At 33.0% G+C, this 13,358-nt stretch overlaps 3 non-coding genes across 3 annotated transcripts; all 3 read left to right on the top strand.

Moving 5' to 3' along the window:
- The first annotated feature begins 5,352 nt into the window (after window positions 1-5,352).
- On the top strand, window positions 5,353-7,348 carry LOC127011932 (small subunit ribosomal RNA). The gene has a single exon (XR_007765391.1). It is a non-coding gene; the product is annotated as a small subunit ribosomal RNA (ribosomal RNA).
- A 1,203-nt stretch (window positions 7,349-8,551) lies between these two features.
- On the top strand, window positions 8,552-8,730 carry LOC127011858 (5.8S ribosomal RNA). Its single transcript, XR_007765319.1, has one exon. It is a non-coding gene; the product is annotated as a 5.8S ribosomal RNA (ribosomal RNA).
- A 402-nt stretch (window positions 8,731-9,132) lies between these two features.
- Window positions 9,133-13,103, top strand: LOC127011957 (large subunit ribosomal RNA). Its single transcript, XR_007765416.1, has one exon. It is a non-coding gene; the product is annotated as a large subunit ribosomal RNA (ribosomal RNA).
- The last annotated feature ends 255 nt before the right edge of the window (window positions 13,104-13,358 follow it).

Raw genomic sequence — 13,358 nt, 5'->3', positions numbered from 1 at the left:
AACAATATGAATCGTCATCTTATTAGTGACGCGAAGATTGGCAAACATATAATATAAAAATATTCCTAAGGTCTAGATTTTCAAGTAAGAGACCAATTTGATTAACATATCAATATAAGTACAACTCGACCATCTAATAATAATATGAATCGTCATCTTATTAGTGACGCGAAGATTGGCAAACATATAATATAAAAATATTCCTAAGGTCTAGATTTTCAAGTAAGAGACCAATTTGATTAACATATCAATATAAGTACAACTCGACCATCTAATAATAACAATATGAATCGTCATCTTATTAGTGACGCGAAGATTGGCAAACATATAATATAAAAATATTCCTAAGGTCTAGATTTTCAAGTAAGAGACCAATTTGATTAACATATCAATATAAGTACAACTCGACCATCTAATAATAACAATATGAATCGTCATCTTATTAGTGACGCGAAGATTGGCAAACATATAATATAAAAATATTCCTAAGGTCTAGATTTTCAAGTAAGAGACCAATTTGATTAACATATCAATATAAGTACAACTCGACCATCTAATAATAACAATATGAATCGTCATCTTATTAGTGACGCGAAGATTGGCAAACATATAATATAAAAATATTCCTAAGGTCTAGATTTTCAAGTAAGAGACCAATTTGATTAACATATCAATATAAGTACAACTCGACCATCTAATAATAACAATATGAATCGTCATCTTATTGTGACGCGAAGATTGGCAAACATATAATATAAAAATATTCCTAAGGTCTAGATTTTCAAGTAAGAGACCAATTTGATTAACATATCAATATAAGTACAACTCGACCATCTAATAATAACAATATGAATCGTCATCTTATTACTGACGCGAAGATTGGCAAACATATAATATACAAATATTCCTAAGGTCTAGATTTTCAAGTAAGAGACCAATTTGATTAACATATCAATATAAGTACAACTCGACCATCTAATAATAACAATATGAATCGTCATCTTATTAGTGACGCGAAGATTGGCAAACATATAATATAAAAATATTCCTAAGGTCTAGATTTTCAAGTAAGAGACCAATTTGATTAACATATCAATATAAGTACAACTCGACCATCTAATAATAACAATATGAATCGTCATCTTTTTAGTGACGCGAAGATTGGCAAACATATAATATAAAAATATTCCTAAGGTCTAGAATCTTAAGCAATAGACCAATTCAACTAAGAGTTGACATATAAAAATATGTTCCTTTTAATGTTAGCAAAATTTTATCGTCACATACTGTTAGTGACGCGAACGTTTTTTTCTCCATGTTTATATGAATGTTTATTCAAAGGTAGAAAGGCAGGATCGTTATTTTATAAGTGAAGCGATAAAAAAATATTATGCAATAGGACATCTATTTATAAATATTTTTAAGTCTTAGAAATTCAAGTAAAGAGATTCAAGAAATTCATTCAACTTAGAGCGCACATATAATTAAAACTATTCCTGAGGTTTAGAAACCAAATTAAATAAAGAGGACATATAAACGTATGTGGTATTTTGATGGTAGTAAAAATGTATCGCGATATTATTAGTGACGCGACCAATTTTTATACTCTTTGCTCCATGTGCAAATATATCTAGTGTTTAGATAGTCAATTAAAAATGACAATTTTAACTAAAAGACTTAAAAAAGTGTTTGTCAAACTTATAATTTTGTCAATACTATATAAAACGCCAATCATATCCTTATAAAAGTAAATACGGTATATGGTTATAAATACAAAACCATATATAAATAAAAAAATGAAATCGTATGTATATGGCTTATAGATATAATACCTATAAGGCATAATAATGTATAATATTAGCAAATATACATATAAAAGTGCATAAATTGTATAGATATGGCATAAAGAAGGCATTTATGAGAATAGCTAGTAGAATTTGCCCATACACTACTAGCGAAATGAGATATTTATACCTAGTGAGGGCGGCACTAGTACTATAAATTGTGGCAAAATAAATCTTATGCAAATGCATAGGATTTTGTCAATACCGTACAAAAAACTAAGTAAAACGTATGGATATTGAAAAATAAATGGATTATATTCATAAAATACGAATATTTCTTGCATTCTCTTGTTATATGAGAGAATATCATACGGAGCGGGTAGCCCCTAGTATAGTAAGCAGTCGAATGGGAGACAGCGTGTCCAAAAACACCTATAGGGAGGTGGTCGTTGGCGGACCTCTCCTCGTATTGGTCAAACTTATGATTTTGTCAATACTATATAAAACGCCAATCATATCCATATAAAATTGAATACAGTATATGGATATGAATAAAAAACCATACATAAATAAAAAAAAAAATATGTATAAAAAATTATACATATATTTATATTAAGCAATCGTATGGATGTGGCTTATAGGTATAATACCTATAAGGCATAATAATGTATAATATAGCAAATATACATATAAAAGTGCATGAATTGTATAGATATGGCATATAAGTGACATATTTATGAGAATAGCTAGTAGAATTTGCCCATACACTACTAGCGAAATGAGATATTTATACCTAGTGAGGGCGGCACTAGTACTATAAATTGTGGCAAAATAAATCTTATGCAAATGCATAGGATTTTGTCAATACCGTACAAAAAACTAAGTAAAACGTATGGATATTGAAAAATAAATGGATTATATTCATAAAATACGAATATTTCTTGCATTCTCTTGTTATATGAGAGAATATCATACGGAGCGGGTAGCCCCTAGTATAGTAAGCAGTCGAATGGGAGACAGCGTGTCCAAAAACACCTATAGGGAGGTGGTCGTTGGCGGACCTCTCCTCGTATTGGTCAAACTTATGATTTTGTCAATACTATATAAAACGCCAATCATATCCATATAAAATTGAATACAGTATATGGATATGAATAAAAAACCATACATAAATAAAAAAAAAAATATGTATAAAAAATTATACATATATTTATATTAAGCAATCGTATGGATGTGGCTTATAGGTATAATACCTATAAGGCATAATAATGTATAATATAGCAAATATACATATAAAAGTGCATGAATTGTATAGATATGGCATATAAGTGACATATTTATGAGAATAGCTAGTAGAATTTCCCCATACACTACTAGCGAAATGAGATATTTATACCTAGTGAGGGCGGCACTAGTACTATAAATTGTGGCAAAATAAATCTTATGCAAATGCATAGGATTTTGTCAATACCGTACAAAAAACTAAGTAAAACGTATGGATATTGAAAAATAAATGGATTATATTCATAAAATACGAATATTTCTTGCATTCTCTTGTTATATGAGAGAATATCATACGGAGCGGGTAGCCCCTAGTATAGTAAGCAGTCGAATGGGAGACAGCGTGTCCAAAAACACCTATAGGGAGGTGGTCGTTGGCGGACCTCTCCTCGTATTGGTCAAACTTATGATTTTGTCAATACTATATAAAACGCCAATCATATCCATATAAAAGTGAATACAGTATATGGATATGAATAAAAACCCATACATAAATAAAAAAAAAATATGTATAAAAAATTATACATATATTTATATTAAGCAATCGTATGGATGTGGCTTATAGGTATAATACCTATAAGGCATAATAATGTATAATATAGCAAATATACATATAAAAGTGCATGAATTGTATAGATATGGCATATAAGTGACATATTTATGAGAATAGCTAGTAGAATTTGCCCATACACTACTAGCGAAATGAGATATTTATACCTAGTGAGGGCGGCACTAGTACTATAAATTGTGGCAAAATAAATCTTATGCAAATGCATAGGATTTTGTCAATACCATACATAAACCGTATGGATATTGAGAAGTTAATAGATTACATCTATAATATGAGAAGTATTTTAGTATTCTTATTAAATAAGAGAATACTATAAGGGTGAGTGGCAAAGAGAATTGAATATACCCGAATGGGAGACAGCGTGTCCAAAAACTACTATAGGTGGTGTGGCAAATATGAGGAAGGCAATATATCCATATAATGAAAATAAAAGTGCGTTTTCTTATTATATAAGAGAACACTATATGGGTGAGTGGCAAAGTAAATTGAATATACCCGAATGGGAGACAGCGTGTCCAAAAACTACTATAGGTGGTGTGGCAAATATGAGGAAGGCAATATATCCATATAATGAAAATAAAAGTGCGTTTTCTTATTATATAAGAGAACACTATATGGGTGAGTGGCAAAGTAAATTGAATATACCCGAATGGGAGACAGCGTGTCCAAAAACTACTATAGGTGGTGTGGCAAATATGAGGAAGGCAATATATCCATATAATGAATATAAAAGTGCGTTGTCTTATTATATAAGAGAACACTATATGGGTGAGTGGCAAAGTAAATTGAATATACCCGAATGGGAGACAGCGTGTCCAAAAACTACTATAGGATGGTCAATGGGCCGGCCGTCTGCTATTGACATATGTCAGTAGAGAAGATATTATCCGTCAAATTTGTTTCTTTATTCATTTATTTGAATACGAGACTTGGCTCCGCGGTTAATATTTTAAGCCCAAAGATAATAACGTTGAAACAAAGGCCAAGTTTCTATTGTACATAGAATAACAAATTGTTTCCGAATTTTATCGTTAATTTTAGGAGGTAGGCTAACATGATTTATATTATATGTGTATTATTAAATAATAATAGTACATAAAAGTCTACCAAAGAAATATAAAAATGTAATTATGAATACATTTTCAATATTAATATCAACTTATATTGTTGATAATAAAAAATAGCTATTAAGAGAGTTATTTAAGAAATTATATAATATATAATAAAGAGTATATATATAAATAATATATAAGTATATATTATTTAAGAAATAAATATAGTAGTAATAATTATATATATACACTCGGTTCTATTTTATATATTACCAGAGACTTATATGGATATATATAGATAAATTTTAAATTTATCGTCAAAATACAAATGATTAACTCAATATCTTATATTGGTTAAACAAAAATTGTACATGTGTGGATACAATATATTATGTATGTTGAACAAAAATGATATTTTAGAATGAAATGTGCATATATAAAGAAAATATATGAAAAATAAATATTGTGTTTATAAAGAATATGATTCTTTTTGACATCAATAAAAACTTGTTATTATTAGTGGCGAAACAAGTATAAATTGGAAAACAAACGTATACGAATGCTATATAAAAATGGCCGTATTCGATAGAAATAAAATCTATAACAACATATATATTGCTAATTTTTATTCAAAAAATATGAATGAAATATGAATAAAAACATTATTCTGGTTGATCCTGCCAGTAGTTATATGCTTGTCTCAAAGATTAAGCCATGCATGTCTAAGTACACACGAATTAAAAGTGAAACCGCAAAAGGCTCAGTATATCAGTTATGGTTCCTTAGATCGTTAACAGTTACTTGGATAACTGTGGTAATTCTAGAGCTAATACATGCAATTAAAACATGAACCTTATGGAACATGTGCTTTTATTAGGCTAAAACCAAGCGATCGCAAGATCGTTATATTGGTTGAACTCTAGATAACATGCAGATCGTATGGTCTTGTACCGACGACAGATCTTTCAAATGTCTGCCCTATCAACTTTTGATAGTAGTATCTAGGACTACCATGGTTGCAACGGGTAACGGGGAATCAGGGTTCGATTCCGGAGAGGGAGCCTGAGAAACGGCTACCACATCTAAGGAAGGCAGCAGGCGCGTAAATTACCCACTCCCAGCTCGGGGAGGTAGTGACGAAAAATAACAATACAGGACTCATATCCGAGGCCCTGTAATTGGAATGAGTACACTTTAAATCCTTTAACAAGGACCAATTGGAGGGCAAGTCTGGTGCCAGCAGCCGCGGTAATTCCAGCTCCAATAGCGTATATTAAAGTTGTTGCGGTTAAAACGTTCGTAGTTGAACTTGTGCTTCATACGGGTAGTACAACTTACAATTGTGGTTAGTACTATACCTTTATGTATGTAAGCGTATTACCGGTGGAGTTCTTACATGTGCTTAGATACTTGTATTTTTTCATATGTTCCTCCTATTTAAAAACCTGCATTAGTGCTCTTAAACGAGTGTTATTGTGGGCCGGTACAATTACTTTGAACAAATTAGAGTGCTTAAAGCAGGCTTCAAATGCCTGAATATTCTGTGCATGGGATAATGAAATAAGACCTCTGTTCTGCTTTCATTGGTTTTCAGATCAAGAGGTAATGATTAATAGAAGCAGTTTGGGGGCATTAGTATTACGACGCGAGAGGTGAAATTCTTGGACCGTCGTAAGACTAACTTAAGCGAAAGCATTTGCCAAAGATGTTTTCATTAATCAAGAACGAAAGTTTAGAGGTTCGAAGGCGATCAGATACCGCCCTAGTTCTAACCATAAACGATGCCAGCTAGCAATTGGGTGTAGCTACTTTTATGGCTCTCTCAGTCGCTTCCCGGGAAACCAAAGCTTTTGGGCTCCGGGGGAAGTATGGTTGCAAAGCTGAAACTTAAAGGAATTGACGGAAGGGCACCACCAGGAGTGGAGCCTGCGGCTTAATTTGACTCAACACGGGAAAACTTACCAGGTCCGAACATAAGTGTGTAAGACAGATTGATAGCTCTTTCTCGAATCTATGGGTGGTGGTGCATGGCCGTTCTTAGTTCGTGGAGTGATTTGTCTGGTTAATTCCGATAACGAACGAGACTCAAATATATTAAATAGATATCTTCAGGATTATGGTGTTGAAGCTTATATAGCCTTCATTCATGGTGGCAGTAAAATGTTTATTGTGTTTGAATGTGTTTATATAAGTGGAGCCGTACCTGTTGGTTTGTCCCATTATAAGGACACTAGCTTCTTAAATGGACAAATTGCGTCTAGCAATAATGAGATTGAGCAATAACAGGTCTGTGATGCCCTTAGATGTCCTGGGCTGCACGCGCGCTACAATGAAAGTATCAACGTGTATTTCCTAGACCGAGAGGTCCGGGTAAACCGCTGAACCACTTTCATGCTTGGGATTGTGAACTGAAACTGTTCACATGAACTTGGAATTCCCAGTAAGTGTGAGTCATTAACTCGCATTGATTACGTCCCTGCCCTTTGTACACACCGCCCGTCGCTACTACCGATTGAATTATTTAGTGAGGTCTCCGGACGTGATCACTGTGACGCCTTGCGTGTTACGGTTGTTTCGCAAAAGTTGACCGAACTTGATTATTTAGAGGAAGTAAAAGTCGTAACAAGGTTTCCGTAGGTGAACCTGCGGAAGGATCATTAATGTTTTAATATCCTTACCGTTAATAAAATATTTGTTTATATTATAATAAATACATTATAGTATTACAAATAAAATATGAATTGCCAAAATGTATATGAGATCTATTATAGATCAAATGAAATTTCGAACAAGCAAATCGAAATAATGCAAATATTAAAATTATATATTGTATTTAATACATATGAGAGAAATTAATAAGCAGCCAAAGCAAACAAATAAAAATTCGAACAAGCAAATCGAATTATTAAAATAATAATATTAAATTATTATTGTATATCCTTACCGTTAATAAAATATTTGTTTATATTATAATAAATACATTATAATAATACAAATAAAATATGAATTGCCAAAATGTATATGAGATCTAATATAGATCAAATAAAATTTCGAACAAGCAAATCGAAATAATGCAAATATTAAAATTATATATTGTATTTAATACATATGAGAGAAATAATAAGCAGCCAAAGCAAACAAATAAAAATTCGAACAAGCAAATCGAATTATTAAAATAATAATATTAAATTATTATTGTATATCCTTACCGTTAATAAAATATTTGTTTATATTATAATAAATACATTATAGTAATACAAATAAAATATGAATTGCCAAAATGTATATGATCTAATATAGATCAAATGAAATTTCGAACAAGCAAATCGAAATAATGCAAATATTAAAATTATATATTGTATTTAATACATATGAGAGAAATAATAAGCAGCCAAAACAAACAAATAAAAATTCGAACAAGCAAATCGAATTATTAAAATAATAATATTAAATTATTATTGTATATAAACACAATTAAAATACTGTGTGTATATGGACCATAATATACACGCGTTGCGATATGTATTGTTCATCTCAGTTATGCGCATACATTGGATAATGCAACAACCTAAAATGTACAATGTTGTACCTGGTTTTATACAGGTTAATGTTTTATATAAATTTCAATTTATATCGCTAAAAAAGTATTAATATATATATATATATATTTATTTACAATAAATGCAATTTAAAAAGAAATACTTTGATATATATTGGTTATATAAAACTAAGACATTTCGCAGCATTCGTTTTAGGTATAAAAATAAATTTATTGAAGGAATTGATATATGCCAGTAAAATGGTGTATTTTTAATTTCTTTCAATAAAAACATATTTGACAAAATTAAGAAACCAATTTATAAAACTCTAAGCGGTGGATCACTCGGCTCATGGGTCGATGAAGAACGCAGCAAACTGTGCGTCATCGTGTGAACTGCAGGACACATGAACATCGACATTTTGAACGCATATCGCAGTCCATGCTGTTATGTACTTTAATTAATTTTATAGTGCTGCTTGGACTACATATGGTTGAGGGTTGTAAGACTATGCTAATTAAGTTGCTTATACAAATTTTATAATGAAATTTTATAAGCATATGGTATATTATTGGATAATAATAATTTGATTATTTTATTCATAATATTAAAAAATATATGAAAAACATTATCTCACATTAGTAAATAATTTGAATGTGAAAAACGAAGAGAAATATTTTCTTTTTCAATCAAATGATACTGAGAAATGTCTAGCATAAAAATTTATCTAGAATTGTCTCTTATTAATGATTAGAAAATAGAAAACCGTTGACAATATTATTGTTCTTCGTTGATTCGTTAAATCAAACAAATGCCATTTATATACAGATATTATTAATATAACGAATTTAATAAAATGTTTTATCATTATATATAAAGAATTAATTGCATATAAAAGTTATACACAACCTCAACTCATATGGGACTACCCCCTGAATTTAAGCATATTAATTAGGGGAGGAAAAGAAACTAACAAGGATTTTCTTAGTAGCGGCGAGCGAAAAGAAATCAGTTCAGCACTAAGTCACTTTGTCTATATGGCAAATGTGAGATGCAGTGTATGGAGCGTCAATATTCTAGTATGAGAAATTAACGATTTAAGTCCTTCTTAAATGAGGCCATTTACCCATAGAGGGTGCCAGGCCCGTATAACGTTAATGATTACTAGATGATGTTTCCAAAGAGTCGTGTTGCTTGATAGTGCAGCACTAAGTGGGTGGTAAACTCCATCTAAAACTAAATATAACCATGAGACCGATAGTAAACAAGTACCGTGAGGGAAAGTTGAAAAGAACTCTGAATAGAGAGTTAAACAGTACGTGAAACTGCTTAGAGGTTAAGCCCGATGAACCTGAATATCCGTTATGGAAAATTCATCATTAGAATTGTAATATTTAAACAATATTATGATAATAGTGTGCATTTTTTCCATATAAGGACATTGTAATCTATTAGCATACCAAATTTATCATAAAATATAACTTATAGTTTATTCAAATTAATTTGCTTGCATTTTAACACAGAATAAATGTTATTAATTTGATAAAGTGCTGATAGATTTATATGAATACAGTGCGTTAATTTTTCGGAATTATATAATGGCATAATTATCATTGATTTTTGTGTTTATTATATGCACTTGTAGGATTAACAATGCGAAAGATTCAGGATACCTTCGGGACCCGTCTTGAAACACGGACCAAGGAGTCTAACATATGTGCAAGTTATTGGGATATAAACCTAATAGCGTAATTAACTTGACTAATAATGGGATTAGTTTTTTAACTATTTATAGCTAATTAACACAATCCCGGGGCGTTCTATATAGTTATGTATAATGATATTTATATTATTTATGCCTCTAACTGGAACGTACCTTGAGCATATATGCTGTGACCCGAAAGATGGTGAACTATACTTGATCAGGTTGAAGTCAGGGGAAACCCTGATGGAAGACCGAAACAGTTCTGACGTGCAAATCGATTGTCAGAATTGAGTATAGGGGCGAAAGACCAATCGAACCATCTAGTAGCTGGTTCCTTCCGAAGTTTCCCTCAGGATAGCTGGTGCATTTTAATATTATATAAAATAATCTTATCTGGTAAAGCGAATGATTAGAGGCCTTAGGGTCGAAACGATCTTAACCTATTCTCAAACTTTAAATGGGTAAGAACCTTAACTTTCTTGATATGAAGTTCAAGGTTATGATATAATGTGCCCAGTGGGCCACTTTTGGTAAGCAGAACTGGCGCTGTGGGATGAACCAAACGTAATGTTACGGTGCCCAAATTAACAACTCATGCAGATACCATGAAAGGCGTTGGTTGCTTAAAACAGCAGGACGGTGATCATGGAAGTCGAAATCCGCTAAGGAGTGTGTAACAACTCACCTGCCGAAGCAACTAGCCCTTAAAATGGATGGCGCTTAAGTTGTATACCTATACATTACCGCTAAAGTAGATGATTTATATTACTTGTAATATAAATTTTGAAACTTTAGTGAGTAGGAAGGTACAATGGTATGCGTAGAAGTGTTTGGCGTAAGCCTGCATGGAGCTGCCATTGGTACAGATCTTGGTGGTAGTAGCAAATAATCGAATGAGACCTTGGAGGACTGAAGTGGAGAAGGGTTTCGTGTGAACAGTGGTTGATCACAAGTTAGTCGGTCCTAAGTTCAAGGCGAAAGCCGAAAATTTTCAAGTAAAATACAAATGCCAAACAAATATATATATTATATAAAATCTAGCTAAATTAATATACTTGAATAATTTTGAACGAAAGGGAATACGGTTCCAATTCCGTAACCTGTTGAGTATCCGTTTGTTATTAAATATGGGCCTCGTGCTCATCCTGGCAACAGGAACGACCATAAAGAAGCCGTCGAGAGATATCGGAAGAGTTTTCTTTTCTGTTTTATAGCCGTACTACCATGGAAGTCTTTCGCAGAGAGATATGGTAGATGGGCTAGAAGAGCATGACATATACTGTTGTGTCGATATTTTCTCCTCGGACCTTGAAAATTTATGGTGGGGACACGCAAACTTCTCAACAGGCCGTACCAATATCCGCAGCTGGTCTCCAAGGTGAAGAGTCTCTAGTCGATAGAATAATGTAGGTAAGGGAAGTCGGCAAATTAGATCCGTAACTTCGGGATAAGGATTGGCTCTGAAGATTGAGATAGTCGGGCTTGATTGGGAAACAATAACATGGTTTATGTGCTCGTTCTGGGTAAATAGAGTTTCTAGCATTTATGTTAGTTACTTGTTCCCCGGATAGTTTAGTTACGTAGCCAATTGTGGAACTTTCTTGCTAAAATTTTTAAGAATACTAATTGGGTTAAACCAATTAGTTCTTATTAATTATAACGATTATCAATTAACAATCAATTCAGAACTGGCACGGACTTGGGGAATCCGACTGTCTAATTAAAACAAAGCATTGTGATGGCCCTAGCGGGTGTTGACACAATGTGATTTCTGCCCAGTGCTCTGAATGTCAAAGTGAAGAAATTCAAGTAAGCGCGGGTCAACGGCGGGAGTAACTATGACTCTCTTAAGGTAGCCAAATGCCTCGTCATCTAATTAGTGACGCGCATGAATGGATTAACGAGATTCCTACTGTCCCTATCTACTATCTAGCGAAACCACAGCCAAGGGAACGGGCTTGGAATAATTAGCGGGGAAAGAAGACCCTTTTGAGCTTGACTCTAATCTGGCAGTGTAAGGAGACATAAGAGGTGTAGAATAAGTGGGAGATATTAGACCTCGGTTTGGTATCGCCAATGAAATACCACTACTCTTATTGTTTCCTTACTTACTTGATTAAATGGAACGTGTATCATTTCCTAGCCATTATACGGATATATTTATTATATCTTATGGTATTGGGTTTTGATGCAAGCTTCTTGATCAAAGTATCACGAGTTTGTTATATAATCGCAAACAAATTCTTTAATAAAACGGTGCATTTATGTATTTTTGATTTGAAAATTTGGTATAACTCCAATTACTCAGGTATGATCCAATTCAAGGACATTGCCAGGTAGGGAGTTTGACTGGGGCGGTACATCTCTCAAATAATAACGGAGGTGTCCCAAGGCCAGCTCAGTGCGGACAGAAACCACACATAGAGCAAAAGGGCAAATGCTGACTTGATCTCGGTGTTCAGTACACACAGGGACAGCAAAAGCTCGGCCTTTCGATCCTTTTGGTTTAAAGAGTTTTTAACAAGAGGTGTCAGAAAAGTTACCATAGGGATAACTGGCTTGTGGCGGCCAAGCGTTCATAGCGACGTCGCTTTTTGATCCTTCGATGTCGGCTCTTCCTATCATTGTGAAGCAAAATTCACCAAGCGTTGGATTGTTCACCCATGCAAGGGAACGTGAGCTGGGTTTAGACCGTCGTGAGACAGGTTAGTTTTACCCTACTAATGACAAAACGTTGTTGCGACAGCATTCCTGCGTAGTACGAGAGGAACCGCAGGTACGGACCAATGGCACAATACTTGTTCGAGCGAACAGTGGTATGACGCTACGTCCGTTGGATTATGCCTGAACGCCTCTAAGGTCGTATCCGTGCTGGACTGCAATGATAAATAAGGGGCAATTTGCATTGTATGGCTTCTAAACCATTTAAAGTTTATAATTTACTTTTTAAACGACAATGGATGTGATGCCAATGTAATTTGTAACATAGTAAATTGGGAGGATCTTTGATCACCTGATGCCGCGCTAGTTACATATAAAAGCATTATTTAATACAATGACAAAGCCTAGAATCAATTGTAAACGACTTTTGTAACAGGCAAGGTGTTGTAAGTGGTTGAGCAGCTGCCATACTGCGATCCACTGAAGCGTATCCTTTGCTTGATGATTCGATAATAAAATTGCATAATTTATTTGTTGTGTTGAACTTCTTATATAAAGTTCAACCAACAATCTATTTGTATGCATTGATTGTTTGCTTGGCTTTGTGGCGAATTTTTAATCCTTTATATATTACATTCCTAAGGTCTAGATTTTCAAGTAAGAGACCAATTTGATTAACATATCAATATAAGTACAACTCGACCATCTAATAATAACAATATGAATCGTCATCTTATTAGTGACGCGAAGATTGGCAAACATATA

This window comes from Drosophila biarmipes, unplaced genomic scaffold (genome assembly GCF_025231255.1).
Source record: "Drosophila biarmipes strain raj3 unplaced genomic scaffold, RU_DBia_V1.1 ptg000016l, whole genome shotgun sequence".
Taxonomy (NCBI): Eukaryota; Metazoa; Arthropoda; class Insecta; order Diptera; family Drosophilidae; genus Drosophila; species Drosophila biarmipes.
Note: the sequence above shows the minus strand (reverse complement) of the source record. Positions and strands in the feature narration are given on the sequence as shown.